The following is a 14,968-nucleotide window of genomic DNA, read 5'->3' as shown; positions in this document are numbered from 1 at the left end:
AGGTGATGTGCTTGGTGCTCTGATCTCTGTGCCTTGGCTCCAGGAGGAGAGCTGATAGCTAATCACTACTGGACTGACTCACTGGTCTCTGTCAGGCTGCTAGCAGCCTTGCAGGGCTAGGACTAGGGCAAGCAGTTAGGTGGCTGATTGTCTCCTGACATCAGATATCCTTAAACTAAAGCCACATCCTAGCCCATGATTTATCTTTATTGTGAACACCAGCAGTACCAAAGTGGAAATTTTCGATTACTAGAAGTTTGTGCAATAGCTAAACTAATTCTTCATCCGTAGATTTTTAACCCTACACTGCTTCAGCTCCTCTGAGTGCCTAACTTTCTGTCAAGATGGATTCACATCCATGATTTCCAAGACACTACCACAAGTGTAACAGTCATTACCCTGTTCACCATTTCTGTTAGAAACATTAGCATACTCACCACATTCTGCTGATATCTGAATTTCTGGAATTTGCCTCCATTCTCAACTCTTGGGAATTTATTTTTGAGAGGGGATGGGGAAGGGCAGCACTAATTGAATACAGATGAAGAAAAAGATAAAAGATATATATTAAAAAAAAAGAATTAAAAAAAAAAAAAAAGTTGGACGGTTGGACTAGATGACCTTTTAGGCCCTTTCCAACCTTGTGATCCTAGGATTAAAGATTTTTAAAAAACATCATTATTACTGGAGCACGAAAGCACAGAGGAACTGAACATTATTAATGTTCCTCAGCATTTAACAGGGAACAAATGCTCTATCCATGTTATCACAGAACAGCCAAAGACAAATAGGTAACAAACCAGGTGGCCTGAGCTGCATGGGATAGCAAACAGAGGCCTGCCAAAATACTGAAAAGCAGGCAACTATTGGCATGCAATAACGAATATCGAGATGAACTTAACTGCTTATCATAGATCTAAACTATACATTTGACTCCTAAGAAGGAAGGAAGAATTTACTGACATTATAAGTGATTAAAGAACGCAGTGTTCTAAGATTAAAGTTGCAAGGTACACTTATTTACAGTACTGAGACTGTCCTACTGAGTCACGAGGTTCAGAGCAGACCCCTTTGTCTAAATTCTTCCTCAGAGAAGTCTAGATGTGGCCAAACAAACTTCTAGTCCCAGACTTGATCAACCATTCATATCTGTGGGCACAATATAAGATAAAAAGTTTAGTGAAGCTAACCATGCCTAAGCAAACTATTAGTCATTTACCGAGAAACTGCATCAGCAAAACATCTCTTTACTTCAAGGTGTGAGGGATCTCTTCACAGGCATAACCTCAAGAGACATTCCTACTCACGAGGAAAGCCTGTCATGCAGCGAGCTACTACGTAGGAGAGATCTAGGGCCTCTTGGGCTGCTCACTATTTGTGGGGTTGTATGGTTGACTCATGCTCATTGTTCTGGTGCATGCTCAATTGGCCTTCAAGCTGCCTTGGTGCCTGAGCAAGGCCTTGAGCATCTCAGTGTCAGCCCAAGTAAAGCCTTCTGTGTAACAGCCAGGTCAAAAGAGGAAGCAAGAGGAGTACACAGTCACACTGCTGCTTCCAGGTAGCAAAGTATGGTACCAGTTACTGTGTTGTGGGTGACTCACTCAGTGCACATGACTTTTTTATTCCAAACAATTCAGCAGAAGATGATTCCATTCCATAAACTGTCCCTCAGACCATAACACATTAAAGTTAAGTGCTGCAAATCTCACTCTAAACATGTAAGCGGAATTATTCTACTACAAACTACCTGATATTCAGCACATATATTTTCTAATTTTAGAGGCAGTAAAGAAATGTCTCCTGTATTTTGCATTCTGACATCTGTGCAGGTAGAAAGATGAGTCATATTTTTCATTTAAGTGACACAAAACTTGAATCTTTACAGTCACACACTGTAATCATTTGTATCCACATTCAGCTAAATCTATCCAATACTACAGTACTACTGGATACTCTCCTTGCATATAGATGTGAACAGAGTGAACAGGAGGCACATGAATGCCTCCATCAAAGAACACATTCAGAATTTCTTGTGGTTTCTAGACTCGTTTCAAGATCTTATTTCAAGATACATTCCACGAGAGTTGAAAATGATGTAATTACTGATGTCTTGCAGATATTTCAAAATTTAAGAACCATAATGTTCTGAAAAAAGCTGGCATCTATTTCTCCATTTATGTAGGCTGTTAAGGAAGCAGTAAATAACATTGTATTGGCCCACATAAATCACAAAAGCATGTTCTGTCAAAAACACCAGAACTTTTACCTCAGACCTCAAATCATCCCTTGCTGTGTTTATCTTTTAAACAAAGGCTGCCCAAAACACAAGAGCATCAACTGCTGAGAACACTGGATCAGGTACAGGAATAGCACTTCATTGCACAGGAACCTCTTTTTAAGTAATGGGACAAATACAGTTCAGCTGTTGCTTGTGCAGCATTCCACATTAGAATTCCACACTAACAGCAGCATGCAATATTTCAGGTTTTTGTTTGTTTTTTTTTTTCTTTTTCAGCTACCATATCATCAGCTCTTTACTGCAAGGTACAGTTCTGACCCAAACCAACTCCCCTAAAGTTGTATAAGGTGAACTATCAGGTAGATTAAAAGGGACAGACAGATTTTAGACAGACATTTGTCTAATGGAGTGAGATTGGTCAAAGCTTTGCTTTACATTTTTCTTTGCCTTTTGTACACAGCGTAACTATTCCAAGTAGAAGTCGGTCAGAGAGAAAACAGCTGTTCTCTGTAAAACCAGAGAAGCTTCTCTCGCCATCTAACTATTGTCAGTTACCCTCTGTTCTACTGCTGGTTTTTTATCATCACTCAAGGCTGTGCTTAAGTGCTCAGTTCTGGATCCAATAAAAATGCAGATCAAAGGACTGCAGCTATGCTACAGATTACAGGATGATGGAGGAATATGAGCAAACTTGAATTGAAAAAGCCTGATTATTACTAGCTGTGACCTTGTTCAGCAAAGTAAATTAGACATGGTTAGGCTTTGTGCTGCTGCAGTAAGATCTCTACAAATACCCAGGCTACCTCATTTAAAGCTAGAGTGAGAAGACAAGAGAATTTCTATCATTAAATATTCAAATGGTTACCGGTTCCATGGCACACTCAAGCCAGGTCACTCTAAGAACTCACATACTGTGAATTGAATTTTTTTTTTTGTTGAGCTGTTAAGCATGAAGCAGTTGCTAAACATCAAAACTGCAAGCATACTTCAACAGTTCAGCCCTCTTGGGAAAGACAATGATCCTACCTAATGAATTCACCTTGTCTTTGAAAATTGAACAGTATTTCTGAAGTCTGCCCAATTTGATGATGCTTTTAAACAATAAAGGACATTCATGAAATGCCTTTTTCGATCATGTAAGCCTTACCATACTGTATTTGGAAACTGGGTTGTTTTTGTTTTGTTATTTTGGGGGGTGTTATATTGTGGGATTTTTTTATTTTATTTTTTTTAGATAAGACACTTTTTTTCTCAGGTTTCTAAGATTTTGCAAGTTCTCCTATATATTAGAACTGACCTGTTCTCTAAGAGTGAACATTGTCAACTAGAAGATATTTTTCAGACAACAGGGTCATCCATACAGAAGGAAAACAGCTAAATTTTGTATACATCAATACTATAAGGTTACTACGAAAGGTACAGTAATATAAGCATCTGCTATTGAGAAAGTCTACAGAAACTCAGTGAATTTTTAAAAAAAAGATTAATTTGCTCAAATTTGCTCTCTCCAAAGGACATAAACTGTAACACTGACTTTATTCATAGCAGATACTGGGATGCTAGAGAACCCTTTAGAGCTTTGCTCTTCAACTAAAAACGTACCATAATTTCAACATTTGGTGCTGACCATTTAGGTTGTCGCTCCATTACACTGTGGCTTGAAAGACTCAAAAAACAACAACTTCCTGCTTTTGCTGTTTAATTCGGTAAGACAAGTAGATTGTTTTTTTCCAGTTAATATTGTATATTTGCTGTTTTGGTGACTGCAATAATCAGATATTGTATCAGCTTAAGATAACTTTGGAGAGCAGGAGAAAAAAGCCACTGGATGAAGAGGGGCTGTCATCATGCAGCAAATTGAGGTTATGTGTTCTTTGAAGATTTCCTTCAGCTTTTCCTTCAAGGAGATTAAAGACTCACAGGAAAAACTCCTCAACAGGGACTCTTAAGCAGAAACTCTCAAATGGAACTTGGAAACAGTTGAAAAGACACAGCGTGGAAAAAAAGAGACTGCAGAGAAGCAGATTGCAACTGGGCAGCAGTGACCTACATAAGCTTGCAAAAAATATCCAAATTTAGATAAGAGTGTGTATCTAATAATTTGTTATTTAAGTCCTTTTTGCTTGCAAGACTTCTATGGAAAAACAAATCACATGTTGCTCAGTGCTAACATTTCCCTGAGACTATATGCAACCACTCATGGCTGCTCTTGCAGCAGGATCCAAAGTGATTGATTTGACTAGTCAAAAAGACATCAAACAGACCAAGAAAGAAACAAATGGCCACTGAAAATCATCGGGGAAAACAAAAGGGCTGATAAAGACAGGAAATATTCAGGGAAGAGATCAAAGGTAGTTCTACTCTACCTTCATTCTCAAATGCAAGTGAGGTATCTGCTTTTACCAAGGGAAAATATTTTTTTCTTCTTTTGTTTCATATTTGTTTTAAACAAAAACAACTGCTACCCAATAAAAACTAGACTTCAGAGGTTTCACTCCTATGGAAAAGGGTAATAGTACAGTGGGCAAGTATTAGGTGTATCACTACTTTACTGAAATGCATACCCACAAACACCATGGGGACCTTTGTGGGGCAACAGAGGTTAATTGCATTTCATTTTTTCTAATCTCTTCCTTTCATGCAGGATTTTGCCTTTCAGATGATTTCTTAAGAGATTTCCATTCACAGTACATTTGATTATTTTGCCCTTTAATGAAGGACTAGATTCCTAGCCAACCACGACAAAGTTTTCTTACTGTTTTTCACCCAAGCAATAACAATAAGTTCCAACAAGTTTTCCTTTTTTGAAGCCATCAATATCCAGTTTAAGAATAAACCTAGCAGGACTGGAAACCAAGGCAACCAACCCACAAGTGGCACCTCCCTGGTGGGAGTTCACTCCATACCAAGAACTCCTTCCAAACATTCAGTCCACAGAGTCAGCTGGAACAAAAACAGTAGAGTTGTCTTAGTTTGCAGTGTGTATTGTCACTACCCAGAATTTCTCAAAGCAGCAAAAGGAAATCAGCAAGTAACACTGATGCATATGCGCTCCACATCTCTTGCTGACAATCACAACTTTGGAAAAATGATTTGACAGTTCCAAGCTGCCAGATAATGGGAACGGGCCGTGGGTGTCTAACATGGCAAGGAACAAAGCAAATTTCGGTGTCTTCTGTGGAAAAAGTATCTTCAGGATACTTCAGAAAGGAATTCAGTGCAGTGTGTAATAAATCTGTTGCAAGGCAGGAAAAAACAAGGATCCCTCCCAACTCAAATGATTCTACGTGATGTCTCATTGTCATTCCCATACAACTTAACAGAATTTAAGAGCAACTGACACACATACAGCAGAGGCATGAACTGAGATTACTTCTAGAGTCTAAAGGGTCAAGACCTTTTCTATAATTAAGAGAATTACATGAAAATAGACTAATGCACAATATAGAATTTAATGAAGTGTAACCTATATGTAGCATGAAAAAAGACCATTTCTATCACATTTTATCATTTATAACGTAACCTAACGTAACCTTATATTCCAGGAGGAAATAACAGCTTGGATTCATGCTGTTGTGTGCCCAATGTATCAAGCATGACATTTATTCCCTCATACCATTGCAGAAAGCAGACAGCAGCTAGAGTCCTTGCAGCGCCAAAGTGGTCACTGGAACAAAGTAGTAAGCGATTAACCCTAGCAGGAGGAACCAGCTCAGAGGAATGCTTCTTTCTTTTCAGCAGGGCCTTCAAGCCACCTACACTATCAGCCACTGATGAAACAGATGGCAGGAGTAAAGAAACCCGATTAACATCTCTAAACGTACCTCAGTAAGCAAACAGGAAGGAATAGTTGGCAGTTTTTCAAAAACACGTATTTTCCTATAATTGAACTGTGAGAAGGAAGAAAAAGAAAACCACTTTTACCCAAAATCCTTTTTCTTAAATTAATAAAGCTCCCAAGGTGTAAAAGCATCGAACAGTTTAGTCTTAACCTAGAAAAACAGTGCCCTCTGGTGGTAAAGATGTCACGTTATTTGAGAGTACGAAGTTGATCATTGTTTGAGACACTCAACTGTCTCAGATTACTCGATTTACAGGGCTCCGTTTTCTAAATATGCTTAATAAGAATGGTGGTTTGTTTTTGTTTTTGTTTTGTGGCAAGATATCTGCCTGTGTGATTGCAAAACTGAAAAAATAGGCATTTTCTTACCTGACGTATCTGCTGCCTGATTACGCTGCTCTGCACATTCTCGGTACTTATTATGGTTAGCAGGTATTTTACAAAAGAGAAATTTACACCCCATACGGCTGTGTCATTTGAGAATTAACATGGATATAACACTCAGTCACTGATCTGCTTAAGATCTACAGATCTAACTGGAGAACGGGAAATTAGTATTTTAAAAAAAAAGAACATCTTAAAGTTATCTTTAATAAGTGTATAGTATCCCAGTGAAAATCTCACTAATTCGCTCAAGTAAATAAGAATACTCAGGTCAAGGGGAAAAAGTAAGTATTCACAGGTTAAGGTACCTTACACAAGAGATTGAAATTACAATTGGTGAAAGGATCAAAGTATTAATTCTATTGACCATACCACAGTATGTAACTGGTGTTACACTTAGAGATACACTTCCTGCATAAGTACACATAAAGTAACTAGAAATAACTACTAATTTCACTTCATATCATAGCTTACTTGTCCATAGAAGATCTAGCTTACTTTGAGTAGTCTTACTTTAAGCTCTCTCTTCTCAAACAGGAAGGAAAGGACTGGTCTGAGAAGTGAATTCTTTCATGCAGAATCACAGAAAATGACCTGACTAATGGCAGTAAGTAGTACAGCACAATTTCATTCTTGGCAAAGGCATATGGAAGAGTACAGGGTCCGAAGACAGACATCTACTCATCTTCTCTCTGTAAAGATTCATCTTGATGTGAACCTGCTTTTGCCGGTGAAGAAGGAAGTTGAGAGATGAAGAAATCCTAAAGTCTGCACCAGCTACGATGTTTCTGTTTGTTAGCCATGATTCACACTCAACTTTTCCAGGCACTCAGGCTACAGTTTCTAAGGGGTTTCTGTCCTTGTTTATCCATAGTTGTGCTCAAAACAAGAGCCCTCAAGGAAATACTTGAGAAATAAAAGACAGCAGCACATCATTACCAAGATGAGAGAAGGTTCGATTTCTTTTCTCCAGTATAGGCCTATCCACTTGGGCAGAAGAACCTCTCAATGTAAGTCTGCCCTACTGTCTTTTTAAGTTTTAAGCTTTACAACAGACTAGCTCTCAGAATTTGAGTACAGAGACAGAGAAGAAAGTGAATTTTAATCTGTGCCTATAGTAGCACAAAGGTTTAAAGTAGTACTAATGTGTTTTTCCCCATTTATATAAAATATGATTTAAATTAATGAGATAAATTTCTACATGTGGGCTTTCAAGAGTTGAGTAGTGATTACATGGTAGAAGAATACATAAAGTATAGTCTAAACATTTCAAATTAATTTGAAAACAGAAGTGTTTCTATACTCTGCTCAGGAAATTTAAGTGAAATCTGCTTCCATTTAACCTGTACCTCTTAAAAGTGATCTCTGTGAAGCAAGACACATTTCTATAAATTATTTTATGTTTTTCACTATCTTAGATATTAGCACTTTTCCTTCTTCTGATAGGAATAGATAGGTCATGTTTATAACACTGATCAGTCAGAACGATAACGTTAAAAGCTTTAGCTATGCGTTTAAATTTAGCATAAGAATTTGACATTACCAAAATAGTCTACATTTAAAAGAGCACGTACAAATTACCATCTTCCTTATCAAAGTAGTAGCAAGAACACAAAATAAAAGGATTTGAAATTAACTTTGAATGAGCATGATCATATAGCATGCTGCAGAACTACCTTAAAGAATAGTCCACTAGCCCCTTTGCTCTAGAGAAGCTCACTAAGTACACTATACTCACACTGCACTTATGGAAGTTGGGCATTTGCCTACAAGTATTCATTTTTGAGTAGCTTGTGTGTGTGCACATGCAGCAACAGACTGCACAAATAAAACTAGCTGCTCCTAGGAAAGGTAATCTAAATCTTCTCTTCCCCTCTTACTGCCAGCACTACAATTAAAAGGAGTACTGCATGGCATACAGTCTAGCTACTCTTCCCACAACAAGAGTGAGGATCAAGACTAAGGGTTCTTCATTTAAGGAGATTTAGTTTATATTCTAAGGCTAGAAAGTATGCCATTGATCCTGTTGTCCCTATTGCCCAGCTCTGTTTTACAGACTCTACTTATTCGACCCAGTATACACTAGGAAGTGAAGATATATGGCATTGGAGAGCTATTAACTCAAAAAGCTGAGCAAGTCCCACAAATCAATACTTAAGAGTGAAAAAGAAAACAAATTCTTTGATCCCACAATACAAACAACAACAATTATATTCAAGCCATATTAACTTAGAGTATCATAATATTATATTTAATGAAGGAATTCTTTCAAATGAGATGTCTAAGGGGAAAACTCATGCAGAGAGTATATGACTGAGGATACCAATTAAGTCTGTTTATGTATACAAGCCTCATTATATCTGAGCTTCTGGAAGATCAGGAAAAAAGTGAGCAGTGGAAGAAGAGTATTTGAAGCAGTCAAAGAGGTTTTCTTTGAAAGACAGAAATCACTGTGTTTTTTTCTTTTTGTTTCACTGTTTTCTTTTTTGAAGGTGTTAATTTTTGATGTGTTACATATTTATTATCACATTCAATATAATGTTTGACTGCATTTTCTCATCTTTAGGAATCCAAGTCCAAAGAAAAAAAGTGCAAAACGTGTATCTGATTTTACCCATCAGCCCTATTCTTTTACCAGTCCTTAAGAAAAAAAAAATGGGAAGAGGGCTTGTAAGAACTGTATTTTACTGCTATTTTAACTTAAGTACTAGTCTTCAAATTGACAATATAGTAGAAAATACAAAAGAGTCTGATAATGGGCCAATTGTCAGTTAAATCACAGAATGTCTAAAAATAGAGTGAGAAAGGCCAAGAGGTTAAAATACTTTAAGACTGGAATATATGCTGTGTTCTTAAATATTTTATTACCTTTAACTGCCCCTACAAAACTTATGGATGAAGAGGATATTGATTTTCCTTCCATTGAAATCCATTTATAGAACAGTTCCATTTCTCTTTGTATCTGTTAACCTCTTTAAGACTCTTAGTTTGACCCCCGTGATTCACCGTCTCTAAGAACATCAGAAGTTTTATTACTGAGGGGCGCTCATTTGAACACAAATGAGACTATTCGTTGGTAAACCCAGGGCTGGAAAGTATCATAGACATACAGCCTGATGAGTTAGCTTAAGAATTACGGCTACTAGTTCTATAGTATGACTCAGTATAGCAAAAGTGATCAATGAATCACTTGATTTTTAGAAGATATTTTGTTGGCCTGAAGGGGAAGGATAGGGAAAGGTCTGCAGTCATTGCTGGAAATACACTCCCCTGTGCTAATCTCCAAGGATGCCATGAGATACTAATAATAATTCTGAAAGTTCAGGAAGTTTTGAAATATTCATAAGCTCTACTTTCAGAAGTTTAGTCGATGCCTTAAACTTCTGGAAGACTTTAAATAACTCCTGTCAAGTCAAGGATAAGAGCAGGAAATTCCGCTGGTGGAACACACAACTGGTAGCTGGAGCACAAGCCTCAGAATATCATAGAACTAAGTGAGCAAGGATCCACTCCCAAGCAGAAACTGCACATGTGAAGAGGATACTGGAGATTCATGCCCAGCAGCAAACTATCCACTGAATCATTCTGCTGCAGTGCAGCCAAACAAATACATTAACCTGGATCAGAATGACTGCGCATCATCACTGTTCCAGGCTCTTCACACTAGTTCCGCAAGGCTAAGTAGCCATGCCTGAGGTTAATACAAAATAAAACACAAAAAAAAACCAACCCATTGTTGAGACCCTATTGAATTTTATGTTGATGTCAGATATATAAAATAAGTTTCTTATATATATGTTAGCTTTTAAATACCACTAAAGTTTATCAGATCTATATATTTGATATTTTTAATGTTTAGTTAGAGAGCTGCACAATTTCCATGTAGTACTATAAGTATTCATTGCTGTACACTAAGCTAAATTATTTTCAAATAGATTGTTTGGAGATCACATAGGGAAAACTAGTTATTCATTGTTTTATAGCAATACTTGCCTCTTACACCAAATAAAGCAGAAAACATTACACACTTCAAAAGGTTAAATGCTGCCCAAATTAATTTTCTAGAAACTATAGCTATGAATAATTTAATGTTTAATTATTTCTGCCATTAAAACAGCAAGAAACTTTAAGTTCAGAATTGCTTTCTTGGAATTGTTTCAAAATAGACAACTAATATTTATAAATTTACTTGTCATAATAAATAGCACATAAACATTGATTTAATTACTGAGAAGCGGTATATCCACATATGCTCTGAACCAAATCTGAATTGTTTTTTGACAGAGACCATCAATATCAGCTTCCTGTAGCATCCACACACACAAAATGCAGCCAGTGAAAATTTTCTGCTCCAAGGCAGCTCCACATTGACATAAACTCTCTATTATCAGCTCAGTATTCTTTTCTCTGTTCGCATTTCTCCCTTGAACCTGTCTGAAACACCAAAGGTAAGAAGAATTAAAACACTGCTGAAAGGGTCACAGCAGAACCTGGATGGCTGCCAGGATGCTCTGGCAAACAGAGCAAGGCCACTGGCCAGCACAGAGCAAAGGTAGCTGGCAGATCAGAATTATGGCTCTGACCACAGCCAAGAGAGCAGGCAGCTTTCTGCACACCTCAGCAGGCTGAAAAAGGAAATAGAGAGAAAAAAAAAAAAAAAAAAACCCAAAGCTTCTTATGACTATGCAGAGGACTTGAACAGTACAGCTGCTGTCCTCCCATAGTAATCCCTTAATCCAGGGATTTAATTCAAGTTTCTCCAGTTTACCACAGTCGAAAAAGCAGAAACAGACAAGAGAAAACACATGAATAACCACGATGAAGCACTATACATGTTCACCCAGGAGAAACTTCTCTACGCTACCTAACGCACCATCAGCTTGCTTCTCTTTGACACATCAGATGGCATACAGAGCAAACAACCAAGACAGCGAGAAACTGAGCATATCCACACAGAATGAGTCTCAATTCAGATTTTGCCAAAACCAAAACATTTAAATGTTACATGTTTATGATTTTTCCATGTCCTTTCCTCCTCTGTGAATGCTAGAGAATTTTATTACCTTCAATGCTATTCTTTTCCATAAAAGCACAGAAAAATATTGCAACATTGCTGCAGGCATCAAACCCCTCCCTCCATAAAAAAATACATAAATCTTGGTGACTGTGCAGAAAGCCACACATTACCAAAAAAAAGAAATGTCTAGGAGGAGTTCTTTGCACAGAGATGAACAAAGGCTTTGCTCACCATCTGCATTTGTAATCACTCAGTAGATATCTAGCCTAGGGCATGAGGCTGCTGTTCTTCAACTTTACCAAGCACAGGCAGAGTGAGCCTGGTACAGAAACAGCCAAACAGCGCTCTTGAGACCCAGTCATGCTACTTCTGCATTGTGATGTGTATTTGTTTACTTCAGACCTGTCCTTTCCTCTCACCTCCCTTTCTGCAGCTTGCCCTCTTACCCCCATTCAGTCATTTGCATTCAAAAAGTGTTTCCCTATCTGTTCTGCAAAGAAAGGAGGGAGACCAGATGGATGTTCCCTGTCCAGCCAGTCTGCTTTGACAAGCAGTGGATAATTATCACTTAAATAACTTCATGGCATTCCCAGTTTTATATCTTTTTCTGACATTTACCTTCTGTCTTCAGCATTGAAGAACTCTACATTATTTAAACAGTTCTCTTGAGAAGAAGGGACTCAAACTGGATGAAATTGGCATAATAATAATAATACTAACACACGCTCTTCTGTTTTATTCTTCCCTACTATTCTGTAATAATTTTGTTACCATGTAGCCTTGAAGTGACTCTTCATAAAACAAACAATACTGAACCAAGATCTTTTCTGAGTTGTAAAAGGTAGCTGAAAGATCCTCACCCATGCATAAAGAATAATGGTAACACGCCACCCTTCCAAGACTTTGGATCTTCTGAGACTTCTGTTACCTTTCATCTGACTGCTTTAAAGTTTGATGTTATTAGTAAATTTTGCTGTATCCCTTCTCAGCTCCCAGGCTTATATATGAGCACAATGAAGAAATTGTGTCCATGCACAGACCTCTCGTGGCACTGCTAGCAATGTAGGGGAGAATGATACAAAAAAAATCTCCTGTTTCTCCCTTTTCATTCCTCATTGTTAAATTTATTTCTATAAGGTTTTCAAAGAATTGTAGATATCACAGAACAAGAGGCAAAGTCTTCTCATAAATCAAGAGCTGGACAAGAAAAAAGCAATACTGGAATATTTGGCTGGAGCATTTGCTGCAACTATCTGAACGTATGCATGTTGGACTTTCAGATGCCGGCTTTCTTAGTTGGAACCCTCCCTCAAAAACATTTCCACATGCTGTAGTCCACCAAAAACTTTCACTCTCTGATCCCCTTAAGTGTTAATTTCCCCTGTTTGCTATGATTGTTCGCTCTTCCCATTTTTCTCCTTCCCTCCTGAAACTCACAGCAGTCATTGCTTTTGTATTTCTATTACCAGCCACTGTGGAAGAATAAAGACTAAATGATCCCTGTTGCCCTTCTTGACAAGTACACACTTGAGCCACTGTTAGTCAGTACAGCAGTTTTCATAGCAACAAGTATATGACAGCAAAAACATTAATAGGAGTACAATTTTCTTTTATTTTTACATTAAAATAAATATTTGCTTATCCCCAACTAACCTATTACATTTTGCTCAGTCACTGATCTTTAAGAATCACAGGTGTATAATAACTAATTCGGAGTGCGTGTTCCACCTGAAAACATGCATCAACAGAAAGTTTTCTTCTGTGGCACACTAACATCACATTTCTGCTTCATAGCAAAGAGGTATATAGAAAAAAGGATAATTTGTAGCAGCCAAGAATATCCAACCAGAACATACCAACACAGTCATAAGTGTCAGAAAGCCCCGAACACATAATTAATGCAGTTCATCAGTAATAAGAGTTTTGAATAGAATAACCAAATTTTACTTAGAATATTCCTGTCAGAGCTCTGATTCCCACTGGGAATCTCTTTAATTGATCAGAGATTTTGAACAAAATTTCCTGTCATTTCTTTAAATAAAAATTCCTCAGTAATCCCAATACTCCAGATTTTCCTGAAGTAACAGATACCAATGGAAATGGAAAAAAAAATAAAAAAAATCTTGCTTCAGGCTTATGTAAATATTTCATTCAATTCCTGGTTAGTAGTTTATCATTGTCAGCTGCCATGAAATTTCAGTCTTTGGTGTTTTCATGATCCCTTTGAGAAAGCTCTGGCAAAACGCTGCTGCCCCAGTGCAGTCTCACTTAGCATGCACTGCAGGACATTTATTACCAATGCAAAAACGCCATAGAGTTATGATAGCCAGTGCAAACATATCTAGGCTAGGATGATGCATTGAGCATGCTAAGGATACAATGAACTGTGTTGGTGGGGTGGCTTGTTATTTAATTTTTTCCCCCAGAAAGCCTTCTAAATAGAAGGTTAAGAATTTAACGATAAATTTGTTACTCCATTTACCATAATGAGCAGATGTTCTCAGTCTCAAAATAATTAAACAAATGAATCTCTTTGTGATGCTAAAAGTTCTATCTTTAAAAATCTTCCCTGGGCTAAACACTGTTTGGCCTAGTTAAAAATACAAGAATAGACTACTAAGATAAACCATTGCATTAAAACCCTTGCAAGAAAGAGAGATGGAGAAACAATTTCTACAGGAGCCAACTATGTGAACACATCAAAACAAAGCTGGAATAATGATTGCTTTGCTAACTTTTGAAAGAACTCTGACAAAAGGACAAAGTATGTTAAAGGCAGCAATAGAAATATAGTAGTATCTAAGCATGGTAACAAGCCTTGATCATGATGCATCACCCTTTGTTTCTGTCTCACTCCCACTGCCCAGTTTCAAACTTTGCACTCCTCTGCTTATCATCAGGAAGCCTTATGTAAGCAAATAGAATAGAATCAACTTGGTAAGAAAACTGAAAATTGGCCTCTTCCGTTCAAGAATGAAAGAACCCTTGCAGCCAAAGACTGAAAACAGGAAAACAAGGCACAAGGAATGAAGAGTGATTTGTGCTCTGAGAAGCTCCCTCTCCAAGGACAGAAGACAGTCCCAGCAAGCATAGAACCTTGTACATGGAGTGAGAAGCATTTCCCTATATGCAGGAAAGAGGATGTTTTGTGTATGTTAATCTAGAAGAGCACCTAATTCTCTGTCATTTCTCCACTAGTTTCACTCTCCCTTCTTTCTTTGTAGGATTTACATTGGTTCTTTCCAGGAAAAAAAAACATTATGCAAAGAATGAACTAAAATCATGAAAGAGTCACAGTAATGCGCGTCAGATCACGGCTGGGGGAAGGTCAATAAGACAAGGGGCTCATTCCAACAGCTGTTAAAAGAAACTGTATTGGATTTAGGATGAATTTTAAAAGCAAAATGTGCTGAAAGATAGCTAATGATATGCAATTAAGTATTCATTAGTGCTAAGTTCCTCAGGTCACACATTACCATCCTCACTT

At 37.5% G+C, this 14,968-nt stretch overlaps 1 long non-coding RNA gene across 1 annotated transcript in view; it reads right to left on the bottom strand.

Annotated features, from left to right (window-relative positions):
- Positions 1-1,106: 1,106 nt before the first annotated feature.
- LOC140253371 (uncharacterized) overlaps positions 1,107-14,968 on the bottom strand; it is a 39,644-nt gene continuing 25,782 nt past the window's right edge. The window contains exon 3 of the long non-coding RNA XR_011903839.1: positions 1,107-1,149. This is a non-coding gene — a long non-coding RNA (uncharacterized lncRNA). The remainder of the gene's footprint in view (positions 1,150-14,968) is intronic.

Source organism: Excalfactoria chinensis, chromosome 5 (assembly GCF_039878825.1).
Source record: "Excalfactoria chinensis isolate bCotChi1 chromosome 5, bCotChi1.hap2, whole genome shotgun sequence".
Lineage (NCBI taxonomy): Eukaryota > Metazoa > Chordata > Aves > Galliformes > Phasianidae > Excalfactoria > Excalfactoria chinensis.
The sequence above is the reverse complement of the archived record's forward strand: the minus strand, read 5'-3'. Positions and strand labels throughout refer to the sequence as shown.